The sequence below is a fragment of the Ambystoma mexicanum genome, chromosome 1p (assembly GCF_040938575.1).
Source record: "Ambystoma mexicanum isolate Mex_15411 chromosome 1p, UKY_AmexF1_1, whole genome shotgun sequence".
In the NCBI taxonomy this organism is placed as follows: domain Eukaryota; kingdom Metazoa; phylum Chordata; class Amphibia; order Caudata; family Ambystomatidae; genus Ambystoma; species Ambystoma mexicanum.
This window is the reverse complement of record NC_090921.1, coordinates 132000524-132016046: the sequence shown is the minus strand read 5'-3', so window position 1 is coordinate 132016046 and position 15523 is coordinate 132000524. Positions and strand designations below refer to the sequence as shown.

The 15523-nt window shown below is 45.0% G+C and overlaps 1 protein-coding gene and 1 non-coding gene across 3 annotated transcripts in view; both read right to left on the bottom strand.

Moving 5' to 3' along the window:
• The window catches only part of NYAP1 (neuronal tyrosine phosphorylated phosphoinositide-3-kinase adaptor 1), a 664093-nt gene that overhangs the window by 181906 nt on the left and 466664 nt on the right, over positions 1–15523 (bottom strand). The window lies entirely within an intron of this gene.
• LOC138461690 (U6 spliceosomal RNA) lies at positions 3880–3981 on the bottom strand. The gene has a single exon (XR_011264301.1). It is a non-coding gene; the product is annotated as a U6 spliceosomal RNA (small nuclear RNA).

Below are 15523 nucleotides of genomic sequence, written 5' to 3'. Positions count from 1 at the left end.
TCTTGGCCCGTTCTCTCTGCATGCCATTCTTGTCAGCCTCAGTGCTGCCTTCCACAGCGTGCTCGCCTCTGGCGTTCCAACCAGCATCCACATAAGCTGCATTCTGCTGCAGTCTCTGTCTCTCCATCGTATTCTGTTCAGCTGTGTGTGTTTTAAACTTCCCGGCATTAGTTAACACTTTCCAAAGAGCAGAACGCTGTGTTTGCTTACCGCTTCTCGTCATCCTCATTGTTCCATCTCCCTTCCTCGTCTCAGTACTTAAAGCGGGGGAAGGTGAATAGGGCTGTTGCCTAAGAAAACTTGTGAATTATCTATCTGCATCACAATAAGCCATGCAGGCATGTTGCAAAGGCTCATGGGTGTCATTAAGAATAACATCTGAAGGTTTATTTTAATTCCGTGTTTTCCTGCCTCTCTGGAGTTGTCCGCACCTATGTGGTCCTCTCACAGATAGCCACCCCAGGGTCAGAGTCAGGTAGCTTTTGCCTTTCCCTGGCCACGTAAGAGAAACTTCCCTCCAGAGAATCAGTGATGTTGCTGCTGGATTCGTCACAGTACATACAGGACATTGATTGTATTGTGATGCTATATGAATGTGTACATACATGAAATTTGATATGATTATTGTAATATGATTTTCCAGTGAAGAAATTGCATATTAATGTGTCTATATATTAAATTAATATCCCTTATAAGATATTTGTTTGGTTGTAGGTATGAATGTGAAAGTGTGTGCAAGGAAGATATTTAGTGCTGCAATGTATAAATAAAATGATTTGTTTTCATAGCCCAAATAATTGATGAGTAAGTGTTAAGATTTGTTCTAATGTGAAACAAATGTCTATATACAGCGTCGTCTTGGTGCCCAAATTGTTTCCTCTTCTCATAAAGCTGTGGCCCCACACTGTAAACTGTCAATCCCCCTGAACTACTGCCTCTCCAACCTGAAAATGACTTGTCCCACAGAAACTGTAGCCTGCGCTCCCAAAATGCACACCGCCACCCTCTTCAGCTGCTGTCCCTTTCCCTTTTGGTAAATTGCATTGAAGGGTTTGTGACCCAATACTTGGAAAGAGAGATTGATACAAATACAAACAGTGTGAAGAAAGTGTTGGTGACCCAATACCTGGAGAGAGAGATTGAAACAAATACGAACAGTGTGAAGAAAGGGTCAGTGAGACAATGCTTGTAAAAGGACATTGATACGAATCTGACCAGTGCTAAGAACTTTGCTGAGAAAGGGTTGGTGACCAAATACTGGAAAAGCATTCTTTCTTGGATGAAAGAAAGAAGGAACAGAGAACGGAAAAGCCCTGGCAGGAGAGTAAACCAGGCACTTTGCGACCCGGGGACCCACATCCCAAGAAACAGAACTGTGATATCCTGACGGGAGAGTAAACCAGGAATGATAAGTAAACCTGAAGCCGTGGAAGTAGGGGTGTTGGTAGGTCTGGAAAAGACCCGGGGCTATGGTAATGTTGGAACTGTCGGGACTGGGGGCTAACTAGCCTTTTGGTTGTAGCTCCTGAGATTCTATCCGGGGCTAAAACCAAAAGACCAGCGCCTATAGCCCTCTTAGCCACCCCCTAACAGCGCCTCTGCATGGAACAATAAGGACAAATACAAAAGGGAAGGTCCACATCACTTTTAAGGATCAGTGATAAAGTCCCAATACCTTGGCAGGAGAGTACACCAGAGGTAAAAAGAGGAATGATCAAAGGACAAGGGAAAAACCATCCCCTTTCAAGGTAAACTGATATACAGAGTGGGATAAACTGAATATTTAAAATATTTGTGTATTTAAAGGAGACTCAATGGAAGAGTCTTCCTCCTTGAACTGTGATACAGTGACAAAACTACTAGAAGAAATCTAGAGGAGAGGGAAGACCCCTTTTCTGGTGGAACTGTATTCCTTTGTTTTTGACACCTTTGAACTTTATGTTTTGAACTCTGAGAGAAAGCTACAAGTACCTAGCTTACAGAAATACCCCTTTACACTTTATATTTAGTTTAGCATGTAAGGGTCAGTTGAGGGTTTTGGACACAGGACTGTGGATGCTCTTTTGTTTAACTTCTGTTCCTTAGTTTTGTTGAGGCTGAAAAACCCCTCTTAGATTTAAGGATAGATAGGCTTTCTCCCAACTCCCTTATTATTTTGTGACAAATGAAAGCTTATAGTCAATACTGAACATGTCATTGAGTCTTACTCTTGATCCCTTACAGTACACATTCACATATAACCAAATTACAAATGCTACATAACATTCATATAGTCACATATCCAAATTCATTTTGAAAATCTCTGTCACATTACTTCTGTTAAGTACATTTCAAAAAGACTTAATGTCCTTCAAGCTCTCTTATATTGCCCCATGTCTTCCACGCTTTGTCACTGTTCACCAAGACCACCAAAGCCCTATTTTCTGTACTGTTATTCTTCACTACATGAAGACTACTAAGATTATCGACCGGTTTCGACATGTATGGCCAATTAGTGGCATGTCTTCATCCGGGTGATATATCTATTGGGAGACAGATTAACTATATTATAATTCACTGCACTGCTTAATTACTACACTTTTATTACCTTGGTTTTCTTAGACAGGCTGAACAAATAATTCAGCCTGAAGAATAAGTGTTATGATTTTTCCCATGTGAAACACATTTCCGTGTGCAGTTTTGTTGCCGGGTCCTCCACGGGGAAAGTGATATCTGCTTTTCTGAATATGCATGCCAAGGTGACAGTTATACAATCGGTAGGGCGCTGTCCTCGGTGGTAGATAGGTAAACATTTAAGAAGAAAACAAGAGGATCCTAGTTATTGCAGGATGTTAGTTGAGCTCTTTGGAGACGTGAGGTTATTGGGATGCTAAACCCAGTTCAGTAATTCATACATGTTACGTCTCACAGTCAGGTGGCCTATGCATGGCAGGCACGTGAAGGCTCTTTCTTACCTAGCCGTATGTGAACGTTTGCATGGCCAGTGCTGCTGCTAATGCGACAGTATTCATGGAACGCTTTCCTATGGGATTGCGCCATTATAAAACCCTTCCATGAAAAAGGCCCTTAACATTGAAACACACTGTTGTGGATGTTACCCTTGCTGCAATTCCATTCCTTACACTCTCACGCCCCATGGTGTTAGTGAGTATCGAAGACCATGCTGTCGCACACCACTGTGGCATTTTCTGTGTTGTCACTCTATATGCAAAGTAGGGGGCTTTCATGTCCTGCGGTGCACAGGGTCTAACAAACCCTAGGAACCAGCCCTGAATCCAAATGATCCAAGACCAGGGCAGTCTATCTGCAGAAGATGTCTGCACGGAATAGTTTCCTTGAAATATGATGGTCGCCAGCTGCGACTGGTGACATATATTACTCAAGAGGGTTTACTTGGTATATAGTCGGTTCATCTAAAACCATTCCATCTAATACCATTCCATCAATATTTTTCCATATAAAAAATATCCATCTAATGCATGTTTTTGGGGGAGGAGGGGTAAAGGGTTAATATTTGTTCAGGTGTATTTTAAAGGGTAAAGAATGGGGGTTTGGACCACCCCCCCCCAAAAAAAAGAAAGAAAGGTATTAGATGGAAATTTTTTAGATGGAAACATTTCGATGGAATGGCATTAGATGCAATGGTTTTAGATGAAATGACCATAAACCGTTTACTTCATTAACTCGTTACATGCCTGCTTTTAATAGCGCACTGCATTGCAATTGCAAAAAAAAAAGACATAATGCAGAAAATGCATCGCAGGCACTATTTGATATTTAGTGTATAGCTGCAATTTCAAGAAGTAGTGAAATGCTATCCCCTTGTTCCCTCCAGGAGCCCTTTCTCCGCCCCAGGAACCACAACCAGCTTCCTCCTTTTTTTTTAAGGCCTGATGCATGCATTTGCACGTCGTCCTTGCGCAGGGACCACGCTAATCTTCTCTGTATCCTTTCATGTTTCTGGTGTACGTGCTGCCACCTTCTCCCAGGCCAAAGAAGTGCAGGCGGGGCAAGGGAAGCATACCTTTGACCCCTTTGCAGACCGTGAGTGGGCCAGCCCTATCTTGGCTGAGGGACAGGGCATCACCAATCAGAGAACACTCAATGATCACACTCCATTAGGGTCATTACGACCCTGGCGCTTAGGGGTTAACGGCGCCGTAAAAGGCTGTGGTGCCGTTAACCCCTTAGCACCTAATTACGAGGTCCCTTTGCGGGACCCGACCTGAACGGCTGGTCTGGACCAGCCGTTAAAATAGGGACCCGCAAAGGGACTTTCTAGGTAATTACGGTACCGCAATTTGCGGTACCGTAATTACCACCTTCCCCAGTCCCATTGAGCCCTATGGGCCAAAAATGGGAATGGGGAAGGGCCAATGTTCAATGGGGAATTACTGCCCCGCCAACGTTGGAATGGGGTGGTAATTCCCCATTGAACATTGGCAGACTTGTTACAACACGTGCTAATAGCACCATGGGTTACCGCCAGTGTTGTAATGAGGGCCCATGTCTCATTGGCCAGTCAAATATGGAAGGCAGCCAACCAACATGAGGCTAGGTTTGCATCGGGACGCCGTCCACAAGAAGGACAGTCTCTTGAAAGCGACCTCAAGGTGCCATGTAGCACTGTACAAAACGCCTAAATAAATAAGGGAAACAAATATGTCTCCCAGACATAGAATACACCTCACTCCACCTCTACAATAAGGGACCAGAACTGACACACTGGAATATTCCCATAGTTCTACGCAGCCTTCTGATTGGCAGATGGGCGTTATACAAGTACAATGGGTGCTATACAAGGTATTCTGGCATGACATGGCATAACATGGCATAATACAGGACCCTTTTGTGACCTAGCTCTGGACTATGTACCCTCCTCCTGCCCCGCAGCATACAGATCACAACACAATCGCTCACACACTTGCCCGATGTAGGTGTAAATTACACGCATGGTGAATGACGCCTTCCCACGGGGTGGCTATTGCGAGTCTTTCCGTGGCATTGCAGGTGTTCGGCTGGAACCTGGCCAATCTGTGCACTTGGTTCTTGTTTTTATCTCAAGCGTCTCCGCCTCATCATATGGTATGCTAGTTTGCTTTTTGGCTCCGCTGACTTACCACCTTCCCTCGCCATAGTAAATGCTCTTGCACTATCAGAAATGTCATCAGGCCTAGTACGATAGTTTGTTTGTTCCTCACCTCTCTCCCCCCCATCCTGCCCTCATTTCTTGCAAATACTCTTGCACTATCAGAAATGTCGTCAGGCCTAGTACGATAGTTTATTGTTTGTTCCTCACCTCTCCCCCCCCCCATCCTGCCCTCATTTATTGCCAATACTCTTGCACTATCAGAAATGTTGTCAGGCCTAGTACGATAGTTTATTTTTTGTTTCTCTCCTCCTCTCATCCCCCCATCCTTGCCTCGTTTATTGTCAATGCTCTTACACTATCAGAAATGTCGCCAGGCCTAGTAGGATAGTTTATTTGCCCATTCTTAATGTCTCAAGGCCTTGTAAGAATGTTATTGTATTTCACCTTCCTCCCTACCCCGCCTTGAAGCGCTTTGAAACACTTGTGTATAAGTGCTATATTAATAAAATATCATATATCATATAACCTTAGTAGTATCAAAGCGCTAAGCCCTTGTCCGAGGCTCATAGTGCCCCCACATGGGGCCACCCGCTGGGAAGAATAGCCCGAGCAAGGGTGAAGTGGGAGGGAACGCTAAAGAGCAGTTTCCAGACACTGTGGTCGAGCTCAGCGATCTTATCGCTTTCATTAGTATGAAGGTGTGTTCATCCATTATACATCGACTATCTTCCAGTGAGAGGCAACGCCAAAGATAATGTGTTGAGCTATTATACGCACTGCGAGGCAGTTCTGAGTAGTATAATAGAGAGATCCAAGAGTGTTGGGTGTGGGGCAGGCCCGAGAGCGTGCCCAGGCAATGCTGGTAGATATGTTGTCTTAAAATACCTGCCATGTCCATTTATGGACTGTACAAAAACCTGCCACCTGCGCCCTAACTATCAATACAAATCTGTTTGATCAGATAATCACAACACCAATGCTCCTAATTAGACACTCTCTGTGTTTTATTGGACAGTCAACACGTGTTTCGACCCTCTTAGGGCCTTCCTCAGAGATGCGTACCATATTAATGAACAAAATGTACCATCTATTGTTAAACAATATAAAGATTGTCACATGTTCACACAAAATTGTGATACAAAGTAAAATGCACGTGGGAAAGAAATGATACCCAATCAACGCATGAAAAAGAACCAAGCGCTTCCCATTCAAATTGTTGTCTGTACCCACAACGTGCACTACAGATTGATCACAATTCCATTATTTCACACACCACAACATTCTCAATTGCAATTGAACCCAAATAACAATAGGGATAAGGACGGGAGAGAGGAAATGGAAAGAGAGAGAGAAAGTCACCATATTTATTGCCAACAGGGATTGAATGTGGAAACTACCAGAACAATGGGCCTCATTACGACTGTTGCGATAAGGCAACAACGACGCTGGTAGTGCTACCGGCGCCGTTGTTGCCATTGTCATGACCCACAGAATGCACCCCTTTTGGACTTCATGGTCCTTATCACAACGGGGCTTGCACTCCTTGATACTTCCAACATGGCCGTCTAACGTGGAACGCCTTCCTCTATCTTTACGTCAGACGTGGTGTATTTTACAAATAGGCTGCGGCCCCGCACGTCTCAATGCTATTGCAAGCAGCGACTAGACGTGTGCTCCGTAGTTCGCTACTCTGTTATCCTTGTTCCTGGACCTTCTAATTCCATTCCCTTACCCCTCTTCCTTCTTCCTTGTTTCCTGGACTCGTGCTCCGTGTGCGCACCTTCTTTGTTCCTGGATCCGGGAGTATCTGAATCCCTGGAGTCAGAAGAGGCTCGCGCAGGCTTATACAAGACCAGGTCCGTGCGTAAGAAGACACCGCCCAAGAAATCCTGCAAGGATCGCTCCCAGGTGAAAAAGGGGGAATTCCGTGACAGCCATGCTGCAACATTACGAGTTTGCCCGCGGGTGCCGCTCTGGACGCCGGGTCAGATCAGGCGTGCAGAGCGGCACCGTGCAGACCAGGATGGTAGCAACGGTACCGTTATGAACGGTACCGCTGCTACCATCCTCCCCGTTCCCATTGAGCCCTATGAGAGCTCAAATGGAAATCGGGACATACCAGCTCCCGCGAAAGTGAATTACCGGGCCCTCCAAGGTCAGAATGGCCCAGTAAGTCCCCTTCTGCGGGAACAGGAGCCGGACCCAAGTTTGGGGGTAGCCATGCCCTTATTAAGGGCCTGGCTACCTCCAAACTCGTAATGATACCCAATGTTTACATCAAATCAAATTGCTTCACTCGTCCGCTACCTAAATATCGTGACCAAATCTTTACAAAAACACCTCATGTGTCACTACCATTCGCTATAAGATGTTAACGCACACCAGATTATGCCACCACTCTGCCAGCGCTTTTCCCAAAATAAAAGGGATTGAACAATTATAATCACTTAATCCTATATCTATGAGTCTTCAAACACTTATGAACCCTTCACATTCTAGTGCTTCATAGGATCACTTCCTATTTCTGGAAAAAGGTTTTTAACCTGTGCTAGCAAAACTGTTACTGTCATCGGTATGGATATTCGTTCGCATTGTGAATTCCGAAAAGCTCGAACTACGAAATAGCGCATTAGGCCGCATTATGCAATTCGAGTTTATCAGAAATAGTGCATTATGCCGCATTTGTCTCCTACTTTATCTTTCATGTATGCAGGGACACCCGTGCAACTCCAGAACCTAAAAATACCGAACTAGGGGAGCAGGGGACACCTAGGCAACACCCGCTCACCCAGTTCGGTTTTTTGGGGTCCAATCTTTTTTACCTATGCCGAATGCGACCAACACTGGCATTAAGCATTTTATATTGGATAATTTGGTGCAAACCCCATCAGTATTCCGGTTACTCATGCATAACTTACATTCTAGATGGTTTTAAGCCATTTAGGCCCCTGTGTTTATAAAACCATACCCCTTTTTCCCCCTGAAATGGCTAATCATATCGTTTCCCCGTATCCCTCTTGTTGGTAGGGTAGGGTTGTCATTCCAAGTTCTAAATTTGAACACTCCAATATTCTCCACTAGAAAAATAAAAGACAAACAGCACCTTGTCACGTGTAAGTTTATTTCTAAATCATTCATCTAGTTTAAAAATTAGCACCCCATTAGAAAAAATACTCCCATCATTTATTGGGTTGTAAAGCTCAGAACCCTGGTAGGATAATGCGATGTTCCGCATGGCAACTGGTAGCTGTCGCCATCTTTTTTTGATGTTTAATTATACCCAGCGTGACGTTGCACGTCCATCGGCTGACGTTGCGCTGTCATTTCTATACGTGAACAGTGTTACATCTCAATGGACGTCCTAACTGTACTGCCCATGTGGCTTAAATGGACCGCAAAAGCGCATTCTCTTACATAATCTAATCCTCGGTCCTGCTGTTTCATTCTTATAACCTTCAAGCGAATGCGGGGAAAAGGCATCACTGGTTTCACAAGTAGTTCAGAGCTAAAGAACTGTGTTATGTTATGTTAGTGGTTTTTATAAAGCGCCCGTTCGCTAGGAGCATCGGCAGCAGGAGGAATTGGAACGGAAGGGTTTTTAAAAGTCAACGAAAGCCAAGGTGGTCAGCAGTTGTCCGGCGTGACAAAGGCAAAGCGTTCCACAGTTTTGGCTGCCGTGACCGAAAACAGTGGCCACCCATCCGATCCCGCCGAAACCGAGGGATGACCTGGAACCTGGCATCACATGATCTCAAAGGACGACCCAGTTGAAAGTGCTGAAATTTCTCCTGTGGGAATTCGGCTCCCACTCCATAATACGCTCGCTGCATAATACAGAGGGATTTGAAGATAATCCGCTTCTGAACCAGAAGCCAATGGAGTGAATGCAGAACCAGGGAGATCTGCGCACCGTAAGGGGTGTTGGTGGCAATACGGGCTCCAGGTGCTGCAGAACAACGCCTTCAAAGCGGCACTAAGCATTCCGCAGCATGCCCACATATCAAGCTTTAGACAGGATGCCCACTGGCTCCCAGTAAGGGACAGAATCACCCTAAAATCACTCGTCACCATCCACAAATATCTTTCGAACACTGCCCCAAGTACTTCGCTGACAAATTCAATCTACGGCTATCAACCAGACCTACCAGGTCAATGTACACACATTGTCTCACTATCCCTAAATTCAACTTTAAAAAAGTGGGTGGCTGCAGCTTCCCTACACTAGCAGCCAAACAATGGAATGCTATGCCTCTATCCTTAAGAATGGAACCATCGTTCTGGACCTTCAAAGCTAAAACGAAGGCCTGGCTTGCCAGCAAGAAATGCGCATGTGTTTGACCATTTTTGCCGGACTTGTTCTGTATCTCACCTGCACTGTATTTCTACCTGTACCAATTCTATGACCACCTTTGTAACCGGTCACCTGCACTTATCAATGTAGTTTTTCCTTGCTTGTATAATATGTAACTACTTGTAACCTGCAGTTATTGTCTAAAGTCTCTGGCGCCCAGTTACCTCAGGGTTCGACGCGTGGTATAGATAGAGAAACTAAACTATACTAAAGTAAGGTTTTGCAGTAGCTGCAACCAATGGAGGATGTAGGTCGGTTGGGCCTAAAATAGAGGGTTGCAGTATTCGAGCCGGCTCAGCACCAGGGAGCAAACCACAAGAGGACGGAGCATATACATGGAGCATGAAGTATGTCGCGTGATCGTGAAAAATCGACTGTGGTAATAAAAATCAGAACTATTTCTGGAAACTCATCTTTTTGGAAATTAACTCTAATTCACGTTGCACGAGATGCGTGTGGCGCCAGGTCTGTATTATTAGATTATTAATCAGTCACTGCTGTTGCACTTGCCATCATTGGTTTCACAAGTAGTTCAGGGCTACAGAAACTATATACGTACGCGCACATTGAAACTAACCAAGTCTCATCCGAAATGAAGACCGTATATGTTGGGAGCCAAAATTATATAATGCAATTGCTCAGATTCAATTAGGGATTTCTAAAAATGTTCCTCTGATCTAGTTTATTCTTCAAATCTAAGTAATACAATATCCATCTATCATGCAGACAATATATTTGTATCAATCAGTACCCAGCGCGGGTGTTTCTCATTGTAACAAATGCACTGATTGGTGTGTTTGTGAGCCTTACCTGACGGTAAGGCTGCACACGTAATTGTGCGTAATTCAGGCCACCATGGAAAGGGAGAAGGGACTACACGTAGTCCCTTCTCCCTATTACATGGCAGCCATTTTTTTTTGTTTACTTTTCTTTTAATTTACTTGAATGGCCACCATGGAAAGGGAGAAGGGACTAAGTGTAGACCCTTCTCCCCTTCTATGGCAGCCATTTTCTTTGTTTACTATGACTGCCACTGACTACATTTCCTGTCCGCGGCAGCCATTTTTTAAACTTTTCTTTTTTTTTTGGCTATGAAATGCAAGGCGTCTCGCAGCCAAAAAAAAACCACCATTAGTACCCCTTTCTAACAGGCTGGGGGTATTAGTGGCAATAAGCACTGAGCTTTTGGCCATTGCCGCCTAAGTTAACGCCCCCAGGGCCTTTGTTAATACCTTCGCTACGGTCTGGACTGTGACTATCTGCCCCAGGGGCATTACTTTATGCGGTAACAGCCCGCAGGCTCGCGGCTTATTGCCTAATATCTACTGGTCACTAACTGTTGGACGCACAATAATACTTAATTCTGCACCCACCAAATTGTACCATATGCATTTTAAATGGTCTCCGAGTGTCTAATTAGGAGTAGTGCTGTTGTGATTATCTGATCAAACAGATTTGCAGTGATAGCAGAAAGCAGTGGGTTGAGCCGCAGGTAGCCAGCGGTTGTACAATACATGCCTTTTTCTGTGAGAGTTGGGTCAGCGTCTCATGCAACTAGAGCCTCTGCCCGCACACTCGTGTTCATCAAACTAAAGATTGGCACTATGAAATGACTAAGATACAAAGTTAGGTTTGGCAGTTAACTCAACCAGGTGTCAGCTCCATCTTTTTAAATGTCCATTTATGGTACTGCAGGTTCATTCCCGAATAATAGGCGACCTCACAGCACTGAGGAGCAGGGGGGAGGTATATCTTCAGGCTGCAAGCCAGCAATGCAAGCCCCGGTGTACTGTGTAGCGATTTTGCGATAAGGCTGAATAAGACTGGCAATCATCATATCCACAGATGGAGGTACAACAGGCCAGACCATGTGATCTACAGGTTCTGATCTGCAGGTTACTCAGGATTCAACAGCTCTTTCCTACTGAGCTATCTTCCTGGCGTCTCTGAGTTCAGTGCTAAAGAAATACGAGATTGTGGAAAAAATTGCGGGCACCTGGAATGTGTGACTGACCGCATATCGTGGTGTATTGCAGGTATGTGGTAACTTGATTACTGCCACTTTAATTTACTGCACCGGCATACTACGAGTTTGGAGATAAAGTAGAGGCAATACTACTGGCACTTGGTGGCATTTCCCCCACTTTACTTTCCAAAACTGGAGCAATTACCACGGGCCTACCCACGGAATATCATGGCACTCCATTAACTGGTAATAACAAAACTTTACCGCCACTCATAATCTGGAAGATTTACCACCAGACCAAGTTGCAGTAACAGTAATTGATTTTGGTGGAACTTCCACAGGAATTACTGCCAAACTCGTAATGCCACCCACTGAAGTGCTACAGTCAGTGGGCTACTGTATTGGAATGGCAAGGTTCCAGCTGGTGAATTAATGCTGTGGAGGGACCTGCAGGTTTGCGCCCCAATAGGACCCACTCTGTCCTTCATCAGTTCAAGGTTGCTAAAGGAAGGGCTATTGAGTTTGGCAATAGTAAGTCCTGTGATACCACATGTAACACAACCTTGCCATTTTAATATTGTGTTTAGTTGGAGGAGTGATGGACTAGGCCTGGCAAAGGGCTCTTCCAGGGGCCGGATGTGACCTTTCACCTGGCCAATTATATTACAATCTGCTAGTTTGGACATTACACTCGACTGAATATTTTATAATCTATGCAAAACAAGGGTGGGGTCTGGGAATCTCTCAAGGTTGCTGTTGGTACTCTTGTTCAGAGGAGAATTGCCTAGCATTTCGGTGCTGGACTGCCTCTGGGCAGGACAAAGACTGATATGCGGTGAAATGTTTTTTATGTGAAAGGGACAGTGAGCTAAAGACTTGGTAGAGTCTCTCCCAGGGGTTATTCACCCAAGAACAGGTCATTGGGCTGTGTTCGTGCTGGTAGAGAGATTCCAAGGCCCCCCCCCCTGTTTTATTTTATAATCTAGTTATGACATTCCCAGGGATCGAAATTAAGTTTGGATAAGCAGGCGCTAAAAGCAGCTCCTAGGTATCTGGCATTAACCAGTGAGCAGGAGCTACTTCTGAGGAACAAGAAGCTAGTACACAGTGCTCCGCAAGTCTAAGTTACGCACAAGATGCAGAATTAACATTATGTCCTTTGTTTATGACTCTTATGCTTTAAATGTCATATAGATGTGTCCAAATGCTCATTTATAGATCACCCCAAACACAAAGTTAATGTCACATGGGTGTGTTTTTTTGGCATCACTTGGCCTTGGGAGCCAAAAGTAGCTCCTGGTAGCTGTTGGTGCCAAGCTAAACAAGCGCTTCCAGGCTACAAGCAGATGCTAAATAGCTCCCAGCTCCCCTCAATTTTCAAAACCCTGCATTACACATCACAACTGTTCGATGGTATTATAACATTCCAGTTGTGACAACACACTTGGCCAATTATATTTTAATCCTCTAGTTGTGACATTGCAGCTGGCTGATAGTACTACATTCTTTTAGATGTGGCATCACACATGGCTGATCATGTTGTAATCTATTTGTGACATCACTAGTGATCCAGTGTATTATGCTGTAGTTGTGATGTCAGAGAACGGAGACAGGGAAAGTGCAGTCCCCGGGTTCATTCACTCAGACATCTGAACTTTCTGAAAACAAGCGACAGTCCTACTACCTAAACACTGTAATACTCCCCTGCTCCAGGACTCCTACAGGGAAACCTGAAAAGGAGACTGTTCATTAGACCGTCAGCATCAGACTCGCCCCGCGTTCCTACAATTCAGAAAAGAACTCAAGACCCACCTCTTCAAGGAGTCTCACCTCCACTACACCTAGGCCCCCTTACGCCACATTAACTCACTAGAGGACACCAGCCCATGTCCTCCCCACCACCTGATACAGCAGTACCCCTCCCCTGTGCCCTGCTGTATATCTGTTCTGTTATTACCACTGAAAAGCGCTCCGTTACGCATCTGTAATGTTGTACACCTCTGTAAAGTGCTCCGTTGTGTATCTGTATTTTTGTGTACTTCTGTAAAGCACTCCGTTGCTTCTCAAAGCCAGGTCTGTGCTCAGTAAATACCATAGTACTAACAATAATGCTTTGGGCGCTCTCTAGGGACTTTATAGCCCCAGATTTCAGCTTATAGGACAGCCCCTTGAGCTGGAAGGTCCTGATCTCCCCAAGACACAGATTTACCTAAAGATATAATGACTGCTGTGAACCCTAAAAAGAAAACCCTCCCCCAAAGAGAGCCAAATTTATAAACCCTGGCCCTGAGGCAGACATGGAAGAGGTGGTGCCTAACTCCCCAAGGTCGCCCAGGATGTGGGACACATGACGATAACCAGAAAAGACCTCTATGGTAATGTGTCTCATCTAGAGAGTAGAGTGTCTGTAGGGCATCAGGTAATAATGTCCCCATACATAATGTCCCCATACATAATGTCCCCATAAATAATTTTGCTGGGAAAAGCCATTGGCGACGTTTTATATGGTGACATTATGTATGGGGATGGGTTGCGGTGATGTCCCAAGATCCGCTTGTAAAAATTTCCACAGCATGTTCAATGTAATAAAGTCTCTGCAAACAATGGCAAATTTTTTATCAGGAGACATTTTTGCAGGGACATTATTACATGGAAACGTCTGTAGAAGAGAAGAACACTGGGGACCGTACCGGCGAGATGGCTGGAAGCTTCAGGGCTTCCAAGCTACGTACCCGCATTACCGACCTGGATTCGAGAAGAAGATCCTTCAGCCTGTGCATTATGAAGGTGGTGGAGTCAGGTGGGGGTGAAGGAAACATGAACTCTTCAGTTGTCCAGACTGTCTGTTGATTTTGGGACCACTGTCATCAATCCTTCTGAGGTGGAAATGTCCTACAGAGCCGGGAAGATTTACCCGCAGAGGCCATGGCTTGTGGTAAGGAAGGGAGCACTGATTCCCATCGTCCTGGACTTCCCCAAGGAGGTGGTGGAAAGAAGGAACGCAATTCGATAAACCAAGGCCCTGGCAAGGGAGATGAAAACAAGAACTATGTCGACAAAGCCGGCTAACATGACTTCTTGCCAGACAGTGTGAGGAGCACTGAGGACCAAAGTCAAGCGATGGTCTGACTAAGGAGAATCTGCATAGGCCCCATCTATGACTCAGACTAAAGATGGCTCCCCCTGACCGCTGGGAGACTGTGGTGGCAGTATGGAGTAGCGTTCCACTTTTCATGCCCCTGGGGTTAAACTATGCAAATTAACCTTTTTATTGATTATTACACTGGACTTTTGCTGAAGTCAATATGGCACGGTGGGCATGCAGCAGTTAACGGCTGAACCGGAACTCAAGGGCAATGGCTCACTCTGATCAAGATAGGCAGTCCTGGAATTGACATATGCAGATGAGGGTCCCTTCCTCTAAGTTCAGTGAGGCATTTTATTTATTTATTTATTTATTTATTTACATTTATATAGCGCACAAGCAGCTCAGGGGAATTGAGGCGCTGTTACTTGCAATAATTTAGTTAAATGGTACAGGCATGGTAGCGATTGTTGACACATTATGAATGTTACAGGAAATCATACTGTTATTACAGATATTGCTTTTGGTCATATAATACAGTATACATGAAAAGTATTTGTGCTGATGTGTCTGGCCTTATGTGAAGAGGGTAGTTTTCAGTGTTTTTTGCGGAAGGTGGTGAGGGAGGCCTCACCACGGATAGTGGGTGGTAGGGCATTCCAGTGAGAGGGCGCGAGATAAGGGAAGCTGGATCCTCCCGCTTTTACTCTTTTTACTAGTGGCACAGAGAGCATGTTGGTGTACGGTGATCTGGTTGGCCTGGTAGTGGAGACGGGGTGGATCCTTTGTGAGAGGTATGCAGGAGCAGTGACGTGAATGCACTTATGGGTCAGTGTAAGGGCTTTGAATACAATCCTTTCCTTTATTGGGAGCCAGTGGGCTAGTTTTCTGGCCTCAGAAATTTGCTCTCTTTTAGCAATGCCTTGGGCTGCCCGGAGAGCATTGTTCTGTATTACTTGTAGTCTCTACGTTTTTATTGGAGGTTCCTAGAAAGAGTATGTTGCAGTAGTCTAGCCTAGAGCCGGTGAT